The following is a 6,822-nucleotide window of genomic DNA, read 5'->3' on the forward strand; positions in this document are numbered from 1 at the left end:
TAAGGCTTAGTTCAGTTCCTTCAGGAATTTCATCCAAGCTTAGACTGGAGTTTGAATGCAGAACTATAATTTTTCACCAATATTTTTGTCATGTTAGGAGACTCCTGCTAATGAATGATCCCTCTGGACAGCAGAGATTTCCACATAACTCTTTGGAGGACTTCACTGATAACCTGTTGCACCACAAAAACTAGTAAAATCTCTCTGGGTTTTCCCTGAAACCTCTGGAAAACCCATTCAGGAAGTTTTTTCAAGTTCAGTGCTTTAATCCTCACCACTCAGAGCCTGATTTAAATGGGTGGCTTAAGATTACATGTGGTTAACAAACGTAAAGGACTGTCATTGTGAGATAGTTAAAGGACAGATCTGCCAGATTCGTGGGCAAAGACTTGATTTAAGGTAATAACAGATTGATTTTTCCATCGAAGGCATCAGTGCCTGTGCACTTCAGAGCCCTTTTTCTCTTTCTAGCCCTTTGGCAGAGGCCATGCTCTCTCTTAAGTGAAACCTATTATCTCTAAAGCAAAGGCAATAGACTTTAATTGGGTTACTGAATATCACAAAGAGGTTGAGGGAAAGATATTGAAGCTCTTCACTAAAAATACATTTTAAAGAACACATAAGGAGGTTGAATCTCCTGAGATTGTCTTGTATGTTAAAGAAATTCGGAGAGCCCTTAATGTGAATTCCATTTCAAAATGCTTTCAGAGGCTGGAAAGTTTTGACTGTTAGTGAACATTACATTAATGACCAGATAGTGACAACTATTACAAATGATCCTTCATTCAGCAACAGATCTCGATGTGATTAACACCACGTTAATGGGAACGGCTGGAGCTGTGCCAGGAAGGGTCGGGCTGGGAAAGGTTCTTCCCCCAGAGGGTGGTTGGCACTGAACAGGCTCCCCAGGGCAGTGGGCACAGCCCCAAGGCTGCCAGAGCTGCAGGAGGGTTGGGATGATCCTCTGGGGCACAGGGGGGGATTGTTGGGGTGTCTGTGCAGGGCCAGCTCAGGACATTCTGAGATTCCTGGAAGCACACGAGACAGGACATTTCCCCAGGGCTATTTTTTCCTGTTCTGTCTGCAGAGTCGCAGGAACCTGCCAAGCTTTACTCAAAAGAGAACCAAAACCTCGAGTAATGAAAACTATTCCTAAAGAAGCATCAGGCCCCTAAATTAGCTTGCACTGTTGAAGAAGATGTAACTGCTAATCTGAGTGGTCCTTTTCCTGCTTCCTAAAGAAAGCAGTAACCAAATATAAGAGAAAACTGTAAGGAAGTCAAGGAAATGAGACTTTTGCACTTTCAGAAAAGAAGAATAAACTCGAAAAAGTTCTATGCAGACACTGCAAGTTAAACCTGTTTGCAAAACAGGTACAGCTCTGCATGTCTGGTACTGTATGGAAACATATGATGTGGTTCTCTCTACACAGCCTTTCACTGGAAAGGAAATGCAAGAGGAAGTTTCCTTTTAGCACCTGTGTTATAAAAATATAAATATAATAATAAACATATAAATAGAATAATATAAACATAAAAAAATATAGTGCTCAGGCAAGGAATAAATATCAGAACTAAATATGGAGTCGTTATTTAAAAGTTACAGTAAAAATCAAGGTCAGTTTTCAGTTAGAATTTCTTAGTCCAGTTCTCTTTCATTGCAGGGACTTAAAAGAGATAGTTTAAAATTTTTTTATGTAAAAATCACAAGCCACTTCCAAGAGGAGTTAGTGCAGGATTTTTAAGCTTTAGTAAAATAAAAATTAAAGACTTTTATTAATCCTGTTCCCTGCAGCATCCAGCACCGCTCCAGAATCCTGGCTTTGCAGGCACATCATTGCCTTTCCAGCAGCACATAAAAATGGTGTGGTGATACTCTTTAAAGCCTTTCTCTTAAACATCCCAATGAAGGACTAAGTTTTCCTATTTACTCCCAGCGATGCTATGGATTTTGTTTTGGATGTGCTCATCTTTGGATGTGCGTTGCAGGACTGCCTTCCAAAAGATTTCTGCTCCTACATGTGGAGATGGAGCGTTCCTGGGTGCCAAGAATTCCCACCCAGCTGTGCTGCACCCCAGCAGCCAGTGAGGGAAGTTTAGGGGGGGATGCTGGGACTTGCATTTTGGCTTTGATTCACACAGTGTGCATTTCCTGAGTCAGTAACATTACCTGCAATAACCAAATTTGCTTTTCATTTGAAGACTGAGATGACAGAAAAAACCTGTTCTGTTGTAATTTTCACTCCAAATCACACATATTTGTCCCCAGTGAAGTTGGAGGGAAATGAGCGAGAGCCCATAAAGTTTGAAACTCATTTCATGTCCCCTGAAAAACTGCTGTGTGTTCCCGTAGCTTTGAGATCAGCACAGAGCACACGTGCTGTTTACTGCATGGCTTGAAATTCGGTTCATTTCTGAGAGTTTTATGACAAAAAAAAAAAAAAATTATACATTGCTATTTACAGCACAATTGCTAAATATCCTGGGAATAACAGACTGCCATTTCACAGGATCCACTGAAAAGGCCCCGAGAGAGGCAGAGGACAAAACTCAAATTTATTAAGTCAAGTCTGGGAGAGTTCACAGAAGGAAAATTCTAACTCAACAACGTGTCTGAGAGAAATTAGGCCAGGATCAAACACTTTACCCTTCCTGTTTGGTGCAGGGGAGCTGCGAGCTCCACGGGACACCAGCAAGGGTGAGCACCTCTGTGTGGAGGAGCTGCCCTGGGAATACACAAACCACAAGGCATAGCCTAAATAAAATATTTGGATGTGTCTTATGCAAATGAGCTCTTCTCTTCAGCTTGCTGTGCCTGGAGGTCCATCCACACACTCCAGGTAAAAACAGGCGAATGAGCCCGTGAGGGACACACAGCACTCACCGTGTGGTGTTGACAAGCACCAGCATTTGAGTGGTTCTGCTCAGCACTCCACGTTTCTGGAGGCAGAAGTGATCTGGTCCCTGCCAGGCAGAATCACTTTGGGATGCAGGGGCTGTGCAAATGGAGCTGCAGGGGGAAAAATCCCTGTCTGGCTCAGCGTCCTCCCGCTCGCTCAGCTCTCGAGGAACGTGTTGCCTGCAAAGAGGCAGCAGCGTTGCTTGGGAGCCACAGGAAATGAAAAATGAAAACTGAAGGTTACAAGAAGAGGGAGATTGATGTCGCCCACGGGGTTTTTTTTCCTGGTGTGACATTGCCCACAGGTCGGTGAGGGCTGGGGGTGGATCTCTGAGCTAGAGGACACGCAGATGCTCGGTGTCATCCTCACCAGAGGAAAGACCTTTCTGATGGCAGTTCAGTTGGAATAATTTATTAGCATAGCAATCAGCATTTTCACCCCAGGCAGTTGTAAGCAGCTGCTTTGTATGTAATGAGTACTTAACTGTACAAACATATCTTTCCATCTGCACTGGTAAATAAATCTACGCCCGGTGCTGATGGAATAAATCAAGGAAAACCCTCTTATCTCAAAGGTAACAGCAGAGCTTCCCATTGCCACAAGTTAAGTCCTTGTATTTACAGAGTTAATGAGCAAGTCAGCCAGGTAGCACTCAGAAACAAACAGTGTGTTAAACACTGTGTAAGTGAAGGTGTAACATCACACCACTAACTCTTTATCAGAATTCTTGTCTCTCCTGTGTAGCTTTGCCTTCTACAGTCTCAGAGAAGAAGGTAAAATAGCTAGAAGAGATCTGGAGGTGGGCTGGGAAAGTGATGGAGACCAAAATGATTCTTTCAAATAGTGAGGGAAGGCTGCTCAGCTAGAAAAGAAGTGCCAGTGAGTTATCAGTAAATCTGAGGCATAGCTCTGGGTTGTCAGGAGGGCCTTATGGTTCCCTATCTGAAGTATTTTGGTGGTTTGTTGTTTGTTTTTTTTTTCAATCCTCAATTGATACTGTGCATTTGATCTTTGTTTCACCTCTCCCCCTCCAAAAACTAGCTAAAAAATGCAAATAAAACCTTGTGGGATTGAATGGATTTGATAACACATGAACCAATATGAACCAGTGCAGAGAATCAGCAAAAAAAAGAGAAGCAACACCTGGTACAGCATAGAAAATCCTGGTATAAATAGTGCAAAGATCAAAGGGATGGATACAATTGGATAATTCAGAGCTTTCTGATGGCCTGTAATTTGAAGTCATTACTTTGGGCATAAGCAGGATACTTCTGCCAATAAAAAGGATATCTTTAGGACTGGAAGATGAGAGAGCAAACAGTCACAAACAGCCATAAAGCTGCCATTAGCTGGTCAGCGAGGGAGTGGCCATAAAATATTTTGGAGTGGCAAAAAATACATTCATCAAATCCCCCAGAGTGCCACTAGAAACTGGGAAACTGCCTTTTAAATCCCACTGAAATCTGGGCCCTGAGTCAACTAAAAAAAGTACATGATGTGGACTGGAGATATAAGAACAAGCAGTAATACTTGAAAAAAAAAGCAATTATGGTGAAAGCAGAACATAAAGATTGTGTGATATATAAATATAACAGAGACAAGGAAGAGAAAGAAACAAATAGTAAAGAGGAGAGTTCAGGGAATAATGAGCAGGGAACTCTGTTACTTTGTTTTGGCTAAACATGTCATCCCTGCAGGGACTTAGGGTAGAAGGCTAAAGAAAAAATGCTTGGAGAACGACAGCCTATTAAATAATTAGCTTTTTTCCAAATATACAGAGCCAACTATGGCATCTATGGAAGAGGGACCATCCCTAACTATGGGATAGGAGCCTCTACCAAAAATAACAGCAATTTCTGATGTACCTTTTAACCCCCATTCCATCTTTCACAGCCCTTTGAGGTGGGCACTGGAAGCTTTACATCCTCAGCTGAAAAGAGAGAGAGGCACGAGCTCCTCAGATATTTTATTTTTTAATTATTTAAAAAAAAAAAAAAAAAAAGAGGAGTCCATAGAAATTCCAAATGTGCACACAAACAAGGCTCTTTCCTGTTCACACAGGCAGAACAACAGCAAAAAGAGAATCCCTGCAGGAACTGATTCTCTCTCTCCTCTCACGTGAAGATTTGAGAAAGGAGAGTCAATCTCAGGAAGCCAATTCACAGAGAAACCTCCAGCTGTTCCAGCTCTGCTCTGTTTTCACAGGGCTGATCAAAGCCCTCAGGTGGCCTGGGCAGTGGGAATTCTCAGGAAGCACAGCCCTGATTCCTCTGCTTTCATAGCGGCAAAATCAACGAGCTAAAATCACGAGGCTGCTCATCCCTTAAACGTTGCTTTGTGTCGTGGGACACTCACAGTCATGTTCTGTGGGGCTTAGCATTCACATTTGTGCATTTTTTGCTTGAATGGGATGTATTTTTTTGCTTACACGGAATAGATTTCTGGTGTTCTTGTTCTGATTTCCCCTCCCAAATCAGAATGAACAAGTCTGCCTTTAATAGCTCACCACCCCTTATGTGCAGATATATATAACATAAATACTTATATTTCACATATTTTTATATATATAAAAATAAATAACAAAAAAAAAGAGAGGAGGGGAAGGGAAGGGAAGGGAAGGGAAGGGAAGGGAAGGGAAGGGAAGGGAAGGGAAGGGAAGGGAAGGTTTGGGAAGGGAAGGGAAGGAGGAAAAAAAGAAAATCAGGTGTCTGTGTTAGTGTAAATTTATATCAAAAAATATTTAATATTTACTCCCTGACATGTCAATAGATTTTGGTTGAACTAAACTCTCATTGGTCTGTTTTTTTTCTCATTTTCTGTACTTCCAGAATACTCCAAAGCAGTGATAATTCCTAAGAGTCTGGACAAATGCAGGTGATGCCATTTGAGTGGGACAGGTGATACCCTGGAGGGAAGGGAGAACATTAAGAGGGACCCTGGCAGGAGCCTGGGAAATGGGTCCATGCAAATCTCACAGAGTTCAGAAGGCCAAGAGCAAGATCTTCCACGTGGAAAGGGGCAATCTACAAAGTCAGCATTAAATGAACTTTAAGATCCCTTCCAACCCAAACCATTCTGTGGTTCTGTGATTCTAAAATCCTCCACCCACCCCAAACTTCATCCAGCAGCACCAGCAGGGAACCAGATGCAAGAACTTTCAGATCTAAGTATCTTGTTTCTCTCTTTTTTTCTATATCTCCTTTAATAATTGTTCTTAGTGAGTTCTCCCCAGCATCCAGCTGGTATTGCCAGTGGCTTAGAAAACTGAAACTGTCTTTTTATTCAAATGAGAGTCAACAGGGGTAAATATTAAAGGAGTCCAAATGCATACTTGAGACAGATGCCGTTCTAAGCAAGCTTAATAAAAATAAAAACATATTTAAAAAAAAACAAACACAAAAAAAACAAACACAAAAAAACCAAACCACAACACAAAACCAAAACCAAAAACAATCCCAATAAAAGACTAGCATATTAATAAAAAGAATAGCCCCTGGCAAGGGCAAGGTGTCTGATCCAACTCAATAACCATATTCATGGGGTGTTAAATGAGCCCTGTGTTATTGTGATGTAAGGGGAAAAAGTATGGAAGTGTTAAATGGAGCTTGAGGCTGTTTTGCAGATTTCTCAGAGCTTCAATTATTGGGAGGCAGGAAGGCTGAGGGGAGGGACAGCTCCAGAGAAAAGTTTTGAACATTAATTGCAACGTTTCAAACAAAGTCAGCTGCAAAATATCCATCATCTTGCAGTGCCAAGGGCTGGATACTGAGCAGCTCCTTTTCTGGGTTTGCATTGCTGAAACCTCTCCTGGAATGAAGGGAATTCCACCCTTGGAACAAAGGGTCCCCCCAGAGCAGAGGTCCCTAGAGCTGACTTTGATGTCCAGCATTAAATCCCTATAACCTGGGCTCCTTTTCGTCCAT

Source organism: Empidonax traillii, unplaced genomic scaffold, assembly GCF_003031625.1.
Source record: "Empidonax traillii isolate 1590-97213 ecotype Southwest subspecies unplaced genomic scaffold, ASM303162v1 scaffold734:size1267433, whole genome shotgun sequence".
In the NCBI taxonomy this organism is placed as follows: domain Eukaryota; kingdom Metazoa; phylum Chordata; class Aves; order Passeriformes; family Tyrannidae; genus Empidonax; species Empidonax traillii.